Source organism: Cryptomeria japonica, chromosome 5 (assembly GCF_030272615.1).
Source record: "Cryptomeria japonica chromosome 5, Sugi_1.0, whole genome shotgun sequence".
In the NCBI taxonomy this organism is placed as follows: Eukaryota; Viridiplantae; Streptophyta; class Pinopsida; order Cupressales; family Cupressaceae; genus Cryptomeria; species Cryptomeria japonica.
Window position 1 is genome coordinate 99628362 of NC_081409.1, and position 17189 is coordinate 99645550.

The window sequence follows — 17189 nt, forward strand, 5'->3', positions numbered from 1 at the left end:
AAGGAAGAGTTTCCTTCAACATTTCAAGCCAAATTAAAATTGAAAGACTGGCATATATTAACTGTGGGCACCTGAGTAAAAACATACAAAATACTCCACTCTTAAGGATTGAATTGACCAATTTAATGTAGATTCTTTTAGCATCATCTTCAAAAATCTCACAAAATCCTGAAAAAATTATATCAAATGGAAGCAGGAGAGTTATTTACTCCATCCAAATCAAAAATAGGTAGACCTTTGGGTAGCTCTAAGAACCTAAGAGCTAAGATAAATGGGGAGAAAAAAATATTACTTCCAGTGATAAATAGTTTGAAGTTGGAGAGAAGAATATTGGTGAGGCTTATGGGGAAAAGAAACACGAAAGGTTATCAGTCTATGTCAGCAAAGAAATCACATGTGATGTCTTAAAGGCCCTTTAGGGATGATGAAGAATTGTCATTATCCTTGTCAGACTCCTTTCAACAAAATGAAGAAATTCTAGGAGATTCTGAAAATCAAATTCCTTTTTATGGTCTCTCTTCTGATCAAAAATTTGTATTCGTAGACTAAGTGAACTCCTCTCCTTTAACAGGGGAATTGGTAGTGGTTAGTGATTTTCTAGTTATTTCATCACCTCGACATGGGGAAATCGAGGAATCATGGTCTGAAAAATAAGAACTTATTAAGAAAATAATGAGAGTTTGGAAGACTTGAATGAGGATGAGAGTAGAAATTTTGATTTAAATCTATAATAACTTCAGAGGATTTGTGTGAAAAAAATTGAGTGATAAGGTCTCACTTGGTCTTCTACAAAATTGCTCAACTTAAACCAGATTATGGTGAAATGCTAAAGTGGAGGAGGGGAAGAAAATCATCATCATTTTTAAGAGGTTTGGATGGAGAAAATAGGGATCACTTAAAAATAACAGCCCTTTGGAGCAATGGGAAGGGGAATTCCCTTGTATAAGACTCATGAAGCTAATATCATGGAATTTTAGGGGATTACATGCCCCTAATAAGAGACATATGGTTAGGTGCTACATCAAAGTTACAAAACCAGAGGTGGTTTTTCTTCAAGAAACAAAATTAAATAGAGAACAAATATCAGCCTTCACAATAAAACTAGGGTATTGGGAAGTTGAAGTAGTTGAAGTTGTGGGTTCAGCTAGAGGTTTGGCTCTGTTGTGGAATCCAAGGAAAATAACTTACTCTCATTTGTCTTCAAATAGTCATTGGATAACAGACTTTTTTTCTAGTTTTCAAGAAGATATAAAAATTTCAATTTTTAATGTATATGGGCTAGTTCAAAACATCATGAAGTTGGCTCTATGGAGGAATTTGGAAATAATTTTCTAAATTACACCCCAAAATAATGTGGTGATTGGAGGAGACTTTAATGCTTTTCTTTATCTCTCAGAGAGATTTGGAGGTATTCAGAAAAAGACCCAGTCTCAAATTGACTTTTGAGGTTGGGTTGATAGAAATAGTTTGCTGGATATTGCTACAGAAAATGGAGTCTACATGGACAAATAGAAGATTGGATTTTAGCTATATTGGTGAGAAGTTGGATAGTTTCTTATTTAAAGGAGATCTTTCATTGGTCCCTTTCACTTTGAAATCCTTCATTATGCCAATATCTAGGTCAGATCACTATCCAATACAGTTAGAACTTGTAGGAGATAAGAAACTTGCTATTTGTCCATTTAAATTTGAAAAAATATGGATGAGGGATAAAGGATTTTTCCTATTGATTGAAATTTCATCATGATGGTAAAATCATAACAATTAATCATAGCATATATCAACCCACAATGAGGTATGGAGATGTTTGTCTTGATTACTTTTGGTCCAAACAATTCCAACCTCTTCAACCTAGAAGTGATGCTCTTTTTAAATCATATCAAAATTGGAAAAATGAAATGATTTTATCCTTAAGTAAACCCAAAAATCCAAAAATTAGTCTTCGCTCAAGTAATCATCATATACCTCTTCTTAAGGATTAGATTATTCTTCCTTCTAATGAAAGAAATAATCTTCTTCCCAAAGAGGAATCTATTTCCTCTCCTAAGGATAAGACTATCTTTTCTCCTAAGGAAAGTGATATTCTTTTTCCTAAGGAAGAATCCATTCTTCCTCCTAAGGATGAGTCTATTCTCCCTCCCAAAGGTAGAAAATTTCTTCCTTCGAAGCCTCAACCTAATGATAAAAATATCGTTCCTCCTAAGGATAGATCTACTCCTCCTCGTCATGATGGACCCGGTCTCCTTCCTACACCCTCTATCCCTCTTCTATATGGTGCAGTTCCACCTCCTACAACTTCTAAATAGAAGCGACTGACCTCTCCTATTTTTCAACCTAAAAGGCCTCAACCAATTCATCCTTCCTTAAAAGAAGAAAAAGAGCCTACACCAATTGAGCCTACACCTTCACAACCTTCTGCTAGAACTAAACAAAACCATTGTGCGAGAGAACGTTGATGGAGACGTCATGCTCAAGCTCATGAACTTGCTTCCCAAACCATTTCTTCTCCCAAGACACCAACTCTTGATATAATTCTAGTTGATCAAACTTCTCCTAAATAAGAGGTTCAACCTAAATCTCCAACACAAAAAATGATTAAGGCAACTGATGGTTCAAGTTCGATTCCTATTAGAGCTCCTATTTTTATTAATCTTGATGAAGAAATAGGTGAGAATGTTGTTAATAATGAAAATGTTGATCCTAATATTTCAGATAATGAATATGAATATGTTGATGTTGACAATGATTTATCTAAGATATTTTCAAAAGCATTAATCCTAGCTCCTATTAACAAACGAATTGATCCATCATTAGAGCATGGTCCTTGTTTGGAACTTGTGATAGCTCCATCTATTATGCTTAGTGTGGCTCCTCTTAAATATTTTCCTCCTTCCTGAAACAATGATGAGCAAGATCGAGAGGTGCATAAGATGCTTGATCAGCTTCATTAGCATCGTGGATTCTCTCTCCCTCTCTTCTCTTGCTTGTTTGTGGCATTCTTCTATTTGTCTCTCATTTCTTCTATTTTTTATCCCTAGTGTTGTCTACTTGAGGACGATGCAAAATGTTGAGATCTCTTTTGGTCTCTCCTATGTTGACTCAAAAGACACATGTGCCCTTCTTCCAAGGTGGTTTCCTTTCTTTGGGGAATGAGGACAGTTTTATGCATATATATATATATATATATATATATATATATATATATATATATATATTGGTTACCAAACAAACATATACTGGCCCCAAAGTTACGTGAAACCACCTCATGTTGTGTGATCATTATGCTTTGATTTCTCTCTTCTTGGGGGCTAAATCATTGTGATAATGTGCTTATTTTCTTGGGATGTATTCTACCTTAAATAAATTGCCCCCAATAAGGCATGCGCCATCTCTTTAACGTGGGGGAATACACTTTGTTCAATGATTCTCTCTCTTGCATATCTTGATATATGAAGTTACTTAGCGAACGTTGTCTTTTGATTTGTAATTTTTTGTATTTTTCTTTTCATGACTCATAGTAAGAGAGCCATACTAGTTTGAAGTAATGGTTCTCTCTCCTTCTCTCTCCCTCTTATAATGTCCCTTTAATCTTATTATCAAATTTGTAAGATCATAAAGTCCACTAGGGGCTTGGTGTATCTTGCCTTCTTGATAACTTAGTGAAAGTTTTCAATTTAAACCCTTTGTACTTTACCGACAATATGATAGACTTCATAGTCTCGCTAAAATGGGGGCTAAATCTAGCATCCTAAAATTGTACCCTTTGCAATTTCAACCGCATTTGGGTCTTCACCTTAGTGTTTGTGCCCCTTGGCCCAATTAAAGACCTGATTATGCTCTTTCACATCACAAATGGCATCTAAACTCAAATTTGCACCTCATTTGGCCCCTTATGCCTGCACCAAAATAGGGCACGACCATGGCACCATGTCGTGGTCCTCACTAAGACCATGGTTCCATGCCATGGTCCTCCCTAAATTGGGCCCAATTTGACTCCTTGGTCCTATTTCAATTTTGAGTGGGGTTTCCCTCTCAATGTTAGCTCATGTCGTAAAATTAGCCAATTTCATCGACGGGCAAGTATATAAAGAGGATTTTCCCTGCCATTTGAACATCCATCTATCATCAAGAGCATACATGAGATCAAGAATTCAAGCATTCAAGCAATTGAGCATCATCAGTTTTCTTTCAGCTTAAGAGCAGCAGTAAAGTCAAGTTTCAAGCATTGAAGGAGACATTATTCATCCTATATTGTTGAAGACTTCATAAACCCTAATTCCATCTTGAGGCAAGAAAAACTTCACAAGAAGGTATCATAATTCAATTTCAGTCATAATTCAGCATCTCCCTCAAAATGAGATCTTTTCCTTTTAGTCATAGAAATTATATTTATTTCAATTTCATGGTTAATTCAAAAACTAGGGTTTGACCTAAGGCAAATCCCTATTCCTAAGACATTTCCCTTTCTTTCTAGTGTACAGGAACCAGGTAAAAAGTTGTACTCCGCAGATTAGGCTTCATTCACAGTGATGAATCATCTCCCTTTGGTGTGCAAAAAATTCGGAAGACTGTTGTGATACACCATGGTCCCAACATTTTTTGAGCAGTTTCAGCAAGCAAGTCTGATTCAACTTACATTGCTTAATTCCAAGTGCATACAAAAATCATGTGAATGTAGCTCACTATTTTTCATGCTTTTACCTTCATTTTTCACCATCTTACCTAATTTCAACACTTCAACTCACAAAAGAGGATACCCCCTTCAATACAAACTCACTTAGAATTTAGTCTGGATCTGATTCATGACTAGATCTAGTGAATTCCCCATCCTCTTTTGAATGTGAAGGCCCCAAGTGAAAAAAATCTCTAGTGATTTTCATCCCTTGGGTGAAAACTCTAGAGCATTCATTTCCCTTCTTTACAATCATGATCATGTATTAGTCAAATTCAACCACCATATTGTTGCAGATTTTTTGCCTGAGTTGGTATTGAATTATAAGGGATTGTATATGGAAGGACTATTAGACTATCATGTAATCTTCTAGAGAATTATAAATCCAATCATTTTATTATGTACCATCATTATAAATTAATGGTTCATTAGGATGAAAATTTCTAACCGCTGAGAACTTAGCCTCATAATGTTGTTTTTAGGGGTGGGTCGCCTTATCACCAAGAAGTGAATTCACTAGTTTTGATTGCAGCAGCCACATTAGTGGTATCTTAAGATGTCTACTCTTTAGAAACATGTAATTGTCCAAGAATTTATCAATGGTGTTATTAGTTGTCTATTTATTATTTTCCCCTTCTAGTCAAGTGAAAACTTGCACTTCATATTGGAAGGTTGTCTTTTTTTAACAAATTGATGTCCTAGGTGAAAGTAGTGTAATTTATTGCAGAAGGATCAGCTCTTGCATATTAAATAACCTTTCAAATTAATTTATGGGTTTTATTCTATGCTCTTTCCCATTTCTAGAATATAAAGCACTTTAAATTTTGGCTAAGGGATGTGAAAGTTATGGTGGTTTTAACACTACTATTTGATGCAATCTGTAGATTGGAAGCTGAGAATATATTTATATGGATTATCTGTACAAAATTAACAAATATTATCATCATTTGTGACTATATTTTATGAATATAGGCAAAAATTAATAAATAGTTCATTACTAGGTCTTTGCAAAGGGTTTTAGATTGGGAAAAATCAACAAGTGAGAAAGTAAGACCTCTTAAACATAAGTTACCTAAAACTTAATGAAGTTAGGAAACTATGGTTGTGTTTTAAATTGGAATCTTTAGTGGTAATCATTAGATATTTGTACTCTAGAAATACACTAATCAAGTTAAACCTAAAGGACTAAATGCTAGTTATGGGCTTACCTTGTGCTATTGCTTATCTATCTTATTGAATGTTTGGATGTCATAGTGAGATGTTTGGGACATTATATGCTATAAACATTGATCATCATTGGTTACACACATGTGTGCATTACTTAGATTGGTGACATGCTCCTTCACATAAATGTGTTCAATAGATGAGTGCATTAGACATGCATTGCACAAGTGTGTAGGCATTCATCCATGTAGTGAATTAGATTTTGTCATGAAATTTGCCACAAAATGCTAGATCCTTTGTGATGGGTTGGTCTCCTCTACTAGAGTAGCATGGGGGAGCTTTATGCTTTGTGGCAAGGTGGATATCACCTTCATGATGCTCTCTCTCTCATTTTATCTTTACATCAGTTAAAACACAAAGGAGACAAAAGATTGTTTGTAATGCAAGTGTTAATGTAGTTACCTATATTGCAACTTACTACTTGAACAGTAGATGATTCTTATTTACTACTTTCCCCTTGGACCTATAATGTAAAATGTTTTAAAAAAATTATTTTTTTTATAATTATGCCAAAATGTTATAAATTGTCTAACATAAATTGTATGACCGTAGAATCATTTTGTATGTTATAAAAGAGGGAAAAGATTGTGTCTGAGTATTTTACTCTTTAACCTTGAATGACCATCATGTTATATTATCCATTAAACTTAAAAATTATGAATTTTTTATGAATAGTTGTTACATATGATGTGAAAGTTGCTTCTCTTGCAGTGGGTAGGGCTAATCATCTATACAGGATGTATACCTTTGACTTAATTGAGGATGATGATGACTCATATTCCTTTGACTCATCCATCTAATATGAGGAGTAATGGAGTTCCTCATAATGGGTTTGTCGATCTTCTCATGACTCCTTCATTCCTTACTACATCAAAGTTGACCAATGACATGGATTCCAAGACTTCAATGCAATAGGAGCTATTTAGTTTTTTGATTTAGGGTTTCAAGATGGTTTCATTTTAGGACTTGTAGACTTGGCCTCTCATTCCTCTACTTCACATTTGGCATACATACTTGGGGAGGTATCCCTTCACTTTGCAAATTTAAAATTGGTAGATTATCTTGAGTCTCCTTTATTTATCGTCTTTTCCTTGATTGAGGATTTTCCCACTCTTGATGAGATATTTGTGGAGGCACTTGACTCTAATTCTAAGATTTTATTGATGAGACTTGTTTCTTCTCATTTCATTATGAATATGGAGTTTCTTCTACAAGAACCATTGGATTTCTTTCTTCCCAAGGGAGATATATTGTTTGTCACAATTAGATTCTCTTTTAGCCTCAAACATATTTCAATGGTTTTGATGATACTTCATATAGGGGGGAAATGTTGTCCCTATCTTTTCCTTCATTGGAGGGGTGATTGTATTGTATTCTCATGATGAATGTAGTTCTAGGGAAGTATTGATGTGAGACCTCCATACATCAGATTATCTATTACTTGTATATATATTTCATATCTCTTTTTTAGAGAGGATTTTTGTCCCATGAGGTTTTTTCATTTTCTTTGTTTGTAAGAGATTAGTTGTGCATGGGTACTTAACATGGTCTAGTTTCCAAAACCACTATATTGCATATTCATAATTAGTCTTGCATCATTTTCATAATATTTTCTCCCTAAGTTGCACTTAAGGGGGGGTGTTAGTGTGAATAAGGATATTTCCTAGCTAGCTCTTGATTAGCACCTATTCACACATGTGAAGTTTACCTGGGATAGCTTAGTTGTCACATGACACAACCATTTAATATTATTCATGTTAGTTATCTTAGGTAATATTATAGATAGAGATGAGTCAGCATTATGCATTTAATTTTTTCATGGGGTAGCTGTAACTACTCCCTCATGACTTGCCTAAATAAGAAAGATCATTTGTATATTGTATCATATCAATTCATACCAATTTATTGTCTATCATTTCATTTCGATCTCCATTGTTGATCATTACTCAAGTTGCAACATTGTCATGTACAATTGGATAGTTTCTTGATTGATCCATTAAACTGTGTACAACTTCATGGGCTCATAATTTATCCTTAATGAACTAGGGGATTTCTACACTAGACGCAAGGAGATAATGACTATCTTTTATAATTTTGTACCATATGGTGTCTATTCTTTAAGGAAATGCATATTTTATTTCATTTATTTTTTTTAGAAATGTTATTTATTTATGTTCTTGTAGAGCTCTATGTTGTTAAAACTATATTAAGAACAACAACAACACCCAATATCCCCCTCTTCATTTCATGTAATTCTCAAATCAACACAATATTTGTTATTATTATGTTAATCTTGATTTCAACTTAACATAAAAACATATTAGAATTTTAGGAGAAAAGAAATTGTGCACTGGAAGAAGAAGATATCATTTCTTTTCATAGATTTATAATGTTGGTTTGTTAAAAAAAATATCATATAAACAACAAACTTATAAAAATATTAATAGTAGAAGAATGGGGATTGTCATTGATTGTACAACATAAATGAAATAAAATCTTATAGTGTTACTTTTAAGAACTGGTATAGCTATTATTATTATAAGAAATACAATGGTTTATGTAAAAATTGTGTATTTTTTAATCATGATTTAGAGTTGGTTAAAAATTGGAACACTATTTTAAATGAGATTAGAAAATTATTTTTATTATAGAGATATATAAAAACATTAATTGTATTGTCTATAATAGAGGCAAAATACATGGTAATGATTCATGCATGTAAAGATTAAAAGATATAATATGGCCTTCGATACAAAAATAGTAAAGTTTTATATGATAGTTTTGATGTTGTCAAATTTTAACTAAATCTACAAAATGCAATATGGATCTAGATGTAAAGGAAAGAACAAAAATTGCATATGAAACATGAAAATTTTAAAGCAAGAATCCGAAAGAATAAACTATTTCATTAATTGATATGAATTACAATATAAATATCCTTTGTGAAAGCATAAAATACAGGAAAAAATAGTAATAAAACTGACAACCTTTGTTAGCTTGCAATAAAACAAGCAACAACAGCAATTATTCATAAATCGCCCATAAAGCAAGGATAAAACAAATTGTGTTGGATAAAAAATATTGCAATAACACCCCACTTTAATTCTAACCGAGGAGACAAAAATCTAAGTAAAGAGGAAAGAGGGAAAACCTGGTGGGAACAACCCCCCTCTCAAAATTTATGCTAATTTTGCATGGTAGCTACTATGCTACAATGTCCTTCACTCGAAGAAGGTCTCACAGAAAGTGAAAATAAATATAAGTGGCATGGAAAGATCATGTATCTAGTAGATGCTAAGAACTAGATATAGAAGTTGGTCCATGGACGTTGAACAACATTTCTTCCCTTAGGAAGAAACAAAAGCAAATACAAATGTAGGAAATCTTCCTATTCTGGATAGGAAGTAGTTGGAAGTGGAATCCAAATGTATAATGATGTCTCAAAAAACAACTCAGTAGTCTTCATGTTGATGCTAAAATTTGTCATTATCAAATCAAGCATTGCAAGCCAAACTATTGAAGATGACAATCTAAAAACTGATGAAGACCAATGTAGATCATAGTCCAAAGAGAAAGATGAGCCCTCAAAATATTGTTCAAATGTCTCTAAGAAAATGCCAAAGTGTGACAAATGCTAATAAGATAAATTAGGTGCCACAAAAGATTCAAACGTAGTGTCCATGGATGTATGGTGATAGTTGGACCAATAAGAATTTGGTACTTCCATGATAGAAGCAAAAATAGGTAAAGAGAGAATAAGAGGGTCTAAAGATGCACCCATAACGTTAATAAAAGATGAATCAACTCCATAAGAGCTATCAGAAAATAGAATATGAAGGTCATCGATGGTGTCATCCAAGTCAACAATGTGAGACTCTAAAAATAGAAAAGAGATGTTTGGTAGGAATTTATCCAGATTCTAGTGTCACATCCTTGTGTGCTTCTAGAGTTTCTTTCTAGTGGGACAATATTAAGCATTGGATAAACAATGGCAGCATCCCAACTAGAGGACATCTTTGCAATTCTTCAGTTTGGAGCATGTTTCTGTAGAATCATATATTTATATCCTTAGATGATCAGTTTTTGTATTTTGAGACTGTGTACCTGTCTATTCATCCATTTGAACAATGCAAATTATGTACAAATATACTTTTGAGAATTTGAGATTATCTCAAAGTTTCTCATGCAATGATTTCTTTTGACTCTGATATAATCTTATTGAAATGTAGATTCATTTGCAGTTCTTCATCAGCAATTGGAGCTTTCTTCCTCAGTTTGAACAAATGGTTAGGAGTTTTTCTCACTTGGTTTTTCTCCTTTCCACTTTGTAATTGGATTCCTTATCAATCTTTGTTGCCAAGAACTATGTCTCTCTATTCACTTAATTACACTTAAGGGGAGGTGTTAGTGTAGAATATTTTGCCTAGAATATTCCTCTAGACAAGTTAGCTAGTTGTTAAATTGTTAAGATCATGATTTCTTAGTTGTCCAATCTTGCATGGAGCTTCGTGCCTATTTTCTAGTTCAAAATCACAAGGCCCATCTCCTACTATATATATGGTACTCATTCCTAATTCAATTAGCAATTATTCACAATTTTTTTCTTCATCTCAATTTATGCAATTATGTAATTTACAGCTCTACCTGTGTTCCTAGTTTTCACAAGTTTAGAAAAAAATTTACATGGTAGAAGAGCACATAAGGCTAGAAAGAAAGAGAATTTACTTACTTCATCTTGATTGGTGGAAGATTTTTATATGCTTCCCTTATTTGTTTATTGGTTCTCAAGTTTATTTTCAGCATGTTTGCAAGTAAGGATGTTCTTGCTATGGCTTCCCTTGAAGCGGATTTTTCTAGCATTGTTTTAAAAAACACGATTACAGTTAAGTGGTGTGGAAGGCCTATTTTTATCAAGTGATAAACTGATGATGATATCCAATTGACTAATAGTGTAAATGTGAGTTCTCTCTGTGATCCTCATCCAGACTCAAAAGGGGTGATTAATCCAAAGTGATTGCTTGTGAATGGTGTTTGTACCCATCTTGGTTGTGTTCCTCTACCAAATGTTGGTGATTATGGAGGATGGTTATGCCCTTGTCATGGATTGCATCATGATATAATTGGTTGAATCAAGAAGGTTCCTACTCCTTAAAACCTTGAAGTTCCAACCTACAAATATTTGGATGATAATAAAATGATGATTGTTTGATCTCTATAGTACAAAACAAAGCTTTGATATCATGTAAAATTTTAACTAAATCTGCAAAACACAATATGGTTCTAGCTGAAAAGAAAAGAATAGAACTTGTAGATCAAAGAGGAAAAATTTAGAACAAGATTTAGAAAGAATAAACTCTTTCATTAATTGATATGGATTACAATATATAGAGCCTCTCTGAAAGCATAAAATAAAGAAAAAACAAAAGCCTTTGTGAAAGCATAAAATAGAAGAAAAATAGTAATAAAAATGTAACTTATAATAAAATAAACAACTACAATAATTATCTGTAAATCACCGGTAAAGCAAGAATAAAACAGATTGTGTTGGATAAAAAAGATTGCACTAACAAATATTACTAATTTATTAACAAAGGTTATAAGTACTAAAATGAAATTCTGGTGCAACAAATCAATAATTGTACATAATAATTGACATTTCAAAATTGTAGTCCTTATATGAAAAGTATCCAGTGAGTAAGAGATCATTTATGAACAATGCTTGCCATGTTCAGTAGTTGAGATGGGGCTAACTAATTGTAAAAATAGCCTAACATTCACCTACGCACCAGTTAATCTTTTGCATAATTTATACATTGTCTCAAACTACTTAAATTTATAATTGATTAAGTTTTGTCAATAGTTAAAGAACTGTTATGCTAAAAAAAAAATAATCAAAAATATTTTCTCAAATAAAAATACTATCTATTATCTTTACTTTCTATTGACTTTAATATTGTTTCATATTATACATTCTTCTAATATAGAAATTTATTAGATTTATGTAAAAATTAAAGTCTGTAGAAAATATCAACAACCAAAGCTGAAAGTCGTTCACTGATTATAAATAAATAGATTTAAACAGTAAATTATTCTCAGACAATATCCTAATAAACAATCTCCCAGCCTCCCAAGAATAAAATGATATCATATGCTTTTTTAAAGTCACCTTAACCATCATGGTCTATATTTCAGCAGAAATGACTCCAAATATAGTAAGAAAGGACAATTACATACAGTAAAGAAGACGATATAAATAACCAAAGAGCACTGCTCTTGTTTACTACGAATCTACCAAGAGAGAACATGCATTAAAAAGCTACACCATTTATCTATTTCATACCATAGAATGTATTGGAATGGAATTCTTTTATAGATCACATGGCAATCTGTTTTAAATCTATAAATGATTTATAGTATGAGAATATTTCATACTTTCAATATGCAGAAGGCATGTAACTGTACTTCTACATCCAAACTTTTTACACCATGTAAGGAGAAATATCTATATCTATTAGGTAGGTACCTGCTATGTCAGGCTGAAAAAGCGACTATTTTATTGCTACTGTCCTTGCAGAAATAAGAACTCTATTGACGTCAAACGAAACCCACTTAAAAGTCTCTGAAGATGTTAAAGATATTTAGGGTTCAGGTACTGCTCTATCTGTGGAAGTATTGGTTAACTCAGCATTCATATGACTATCACTGGATTTCCAACAACACGTCCACCACCACCAACAACAACAGCAGTACTTCAAGTACGGTAAACAGCAAATGCAATCCAAGAAACAATCCCAGAAACTCATCCTTCGTTAATGAGAATAAATCTTACACTCGGTCCCACTGCTTCACAAACTAAAAAAGTATTAGTCTTCAATGTTTAAGTCTGCTTCTCGTCTTTCTGCTAAATCTTTCCTTCAGAAAAGTTATTCTCTTCAGTGTGGGCTCAGTTTGGAATACACAAATTATTTGATCAGGCTTTGAAGAAGAATGCCGAAAGTCCCTGTGCTTTAATGTACGTGGTATCAAAGGATCGAAAAAGAAGAAAGCCATTATTTTCCACTTAGACAATTAGCTGCTTATCATACTAAGGATCTGTCAAGTTTATAGTGTATTTAAAACGTTTCAGTAGTTATCATCATGTTATCCGAAGTTTTAGTGAGCTTATTGCTTGTAATTATCTTGAAATGGTGCGTTTGTTCTGTCAGTACCGACCACCAGAATTAGGGTTTCTTGCTCGCGTATCCCAAAAAAAGTGTCACAGTTTCACCAAGTGCGGCCAGTTTTTTGGACCCCTACGCACTAACTTGGCAGATCTAAGAAACAGCATAATTAAAGTAAAAAACATATACCATCAAATTTCTTGCTTTATTAAAGCTGAAAATAACAACACACATGACCCGTCACATCGAAGTTCCAAAAATTAGAGTACTGACTTTCCTTTCAATTTCCTTTGTCACTAGGTTAATGGAATTTGAAGGAAACTTAATATGAAGCTGGTAAGAAAGGAATTTTTAACTGAAGATTCAAATAAAGAGTTAATGTGGAGTATAGATTATATGTTGGATCAATTATTTAATAAGTAGAGTTTTTGATTAAAAGGGAAAACAAGTTTTAAGGGGATCAGAAACTTCGTACATTAGGTTTTAAAGGGACCCGAAACCCACAAGATTTTACCTAGATCTTGAACCCAACAAAGCACGTTGTTCGACGGTATTAACGAGGAAAACCACAACCAAAGACCAGCACAGCTGACCCATCAGCTTCCAACTAATGCAAAATGATGCTGCTAAAAAGAGTAGATGTAGAAACCCAGCAGGCATACCAAATCCAGGAAAGAAAGGATCAGCCCCAAGAACCAACACAAGGGTTTAACAGGGGGACCCTTAACCTACAAATGCAACCATAGGTGGATCCAGACACCCATAAGTTCCATCATAAACTCCAGATTACAATAATTGACCATATAAACCCAATCTGGACACAAAGGGTTTTGAAAGGCTCCCATAACCTTGAATCTGGGTTTTGAACTGGTACCCAAGACCATCAGAGGGTTTTCCCAGGACCCCTTAACATTCAGCAAAGAAAACAAGTCACCAAACTCAAAACCAGCCCTTAACCAAAAACAAAGACAACAACAGGCCAAGCTGGGCCCTTGAAAACTGTCAGCATCCAGCCTGCCTAAGAGAAAAGCACGGCTCCCATAGCCTGACAAAGGGTTTTTCAAGACTCCCAAAACCTGAAAACAGAGGGCCAAACAAAAGGACAACAATAAAGAGCCAGGCCCTGAAACATGCTAGGAAACTAGGAAAAGAGAAGCCCAGACCTTCCTTAAGGTCCAAAGGTTTACTCGGTAAATGTTGACTATATGCCTCAAGTGTAATGGAGTCAACTTCATACTCCATGGGCATGATCCATACTATTTTGGGTTCCACCGCTTCCATTTGGCATTGATCTTTGTCAACCATGAAGCAAATGCTTTTCTCATACTTTTCAACAATCTCTTTAGGGATCTTCTCTCTATTTTTCATTGTTGTTTGAAAAGATTTGAAGTATCCCCAAAGAGCGGATATTATCATTGTTGCATCTCCAATTCCCCACAATCCCTCTTTAAACTTCATTGCCACCAGTCTATCATAGGCCGATTGGACCTTTCATTTTACACCAGGTATCTCATTCAAAAAGTATAAAACCAAGCAAATAAGAAGAGTCCCATATTTGAAAGTGTTCTTTTTATCCTGCTTAATCTTCATCAAATTGCTTAACAATTCCTTCAAGAGAGCTGAACACAGCTCATACCTTTTGTCATCCTTGAGCATCTGGTCTGCAGAGTAAATGGATGTACCAGAGACAGAGTTGTACCTACTTGACTCGTAAACCTTGTAATCGACCACCATCGATGCAAATTTCACATCATTCTCCAGTATATCTCTTATGGTCATGGCTCTGTTGTCAAATTTGGAACCAATGGTGGCTATCACCACATCATTCGACACTTTCCTCAGACTGGGCACTTCACTGGTTTCAGCTAGGCATGTCACAGCTCGAATCGCCTGTTTGGTGATCTTGTGTGGCCTATCAAGCCATATGAATTCATCATGAACATGGCTAAGAATATATCAGATCCATTCTTCTCCGTCGAACAGTGGAAAATGAACGAACTGCGAAAACCCTTATCTTCAAGAACTTGGTACTCAGGTTTGAGATTTCCTAAACTGTGTGCCAAGTGTTTGTTGTATAGGTCTAGCATATCCACATTTCCAAGCTCCTTGAGATCACAGTGGATGTAAGCCCTAATATCTTCATTATGGAGAATGATGTAGGGTACCAATGAGAATGCACCTTTCAGATCATCCTCAACCAATTTGAAACGGTGTTTCTTGAAAACAGGTTTGGCCTCTTCCTTACTCTCGACCACCAAGGGGGTAGCAACACCAGAAGTTGAAGCCATTTTGAATGCTATGGTTTGCAGAAAACAGATAGTCTGAATAGATAAATACCTTGATTCAGAATTGGGCGCTGAAATTTTCTTGGGATCTCTGAAATCGTTGAGGAAATCACCAAATTGCTTTGCTCTTCTTCTCTGCAATATTTTCTTGATCACAGTGTAACAAATGAAACTTTGAAATGCACTTTTATCCTTCGAAAACCTAATTTTCCACTGCAATAAATGCAACTGGTTACCATGAGTTTTATGAAGTAGCATACTGGAGCATCAAATCCTTTCTGAAACTTCTGGATAACATCTACATATCACATCTAAGCCTTCTACAACCTTACGGAATTGATTGCAAATCACCGAAGAGGGGGTTCTTAGAATCTGCATGAAAATCTCCCCTTAAGGCATAAAGCCCTCATTACTAGATGAAGATCTCACACTAGATTCATGTGCAGATCCATTTTCTGCTTTAGATTCATCTTTTCTAACCCACATCTTCTCATGTTTGTCTCTGATCTCTTCTACCTTTTCTTTTCCCTTCTCATATCATTTGCTTTTGTCTATTGGAGCATTGCTCTTGCTTCTGCAATACTTTGCAATGTGACCAATTTTATTGCATGCACGGCAAACAACATTCTTCTGCATAGGTCTAAAGTTCATCTGATTTGGCCTCATCTTGCACTGGTTAGAGATATGTCCAAACATACCACAAGCATAGCATCATTTTGGAAGTTATTCATTACTACTCTACACATATTTTACTTGTGACCAAAATTATTGCATACGAAGCTCACTGACCGGTAAAGGTAGGAACATTGTTCATGTTGTTCATTCCATTATTCATCCTACTTCTGCATTGATTCGCCATATGGCCGAATTTATTGCAAGTAAAGCATCTACCATTGAATTTATGAGCATTAGGTTGTCTTACCAGAGGATTCTTTCTCTTCTTCTAATCAGGTTTTGTATTGCCTTGTCCAGATCTAGAGGATTCTCCTTTCTCAAATCCAAGTCCTCGTATGTCCTTTCCATGTCTTTGACTTTCCAACATCTCATCAAGCCTTGTTGAGATAGCTTTGATTTTTTCTTTGATTAGTAGTAGCAAGTTCATCCCTCAACGTAGCAATCTGTATTTCAAGTTCTTGACCATTATTCCTTGACTGTGTCAACTCAAGATTCAACTGATCATTCTCATAGGTAATCCTAAAGCATTCGTCAGCTCTTTCCTTCAATTATTATGCCAAACTCTCCTCATTCTTCTTCCGGTCCTCAATCTCCTTAGTTATCCTCATCACAATGGATTGCATCTCATTCTTCAAGGCACCATTTTCTCTTTCAAGCTTATCACATTCATCAACTTTACCCTGGAATTCCATGATCTGATCTTCTTTATCCTTTAGCTTGTCCATCAATTATTTCCTCTTATCTCTTGAAGTGTTCGCTTGATCCTTCAAGTCATTGATGAAATCATCAGCAGCATTCAGGTTCTTCTTCAAGGTACAGATCTCATTTCTAGTTGCATCAAGATCCTCAAGTGCCACAGTGAGTTGTCTCTAAACATTGGAATCCATTCATTCAATCTCCCAGACCTTCCTCAAGCGGTTAAGATTCAGAGGAACTAGGATCTGATACCAATTATTGAAATCAGGGATCACTGAGAGGGGAGGGGTGAATAAGTGATCTACCAGTAATCAGATTTTCAAACTTAACTTTAAACCACTAGAAGCAGACACTTGAAACTAAAATGCGGAAACATAAAATAAACAACCACAAAAGCATAACACCGAATCCAGATTTTTACGTGGAAACCCAAATGGGAAGAACCACGATGGGATTTGAACCCACAATATTATTCCA

At 34.5% G+C, this 17189-nt stretch overlaps 1 pseudogene; it reads left to right on the top strand.

The window, feature by feature from the left end:
- Positions 1-11105, top strand: part of LOC131067906 (cytochrome b-c1 complex subunit Rieske-4, mitochondrial-like) — a 44277-nt pseudogene extending 33172 nt beyond the window's left edge.
- The last annotated feature ends 6084 nt before the right edge of the window (positions 11106-17189 follow it).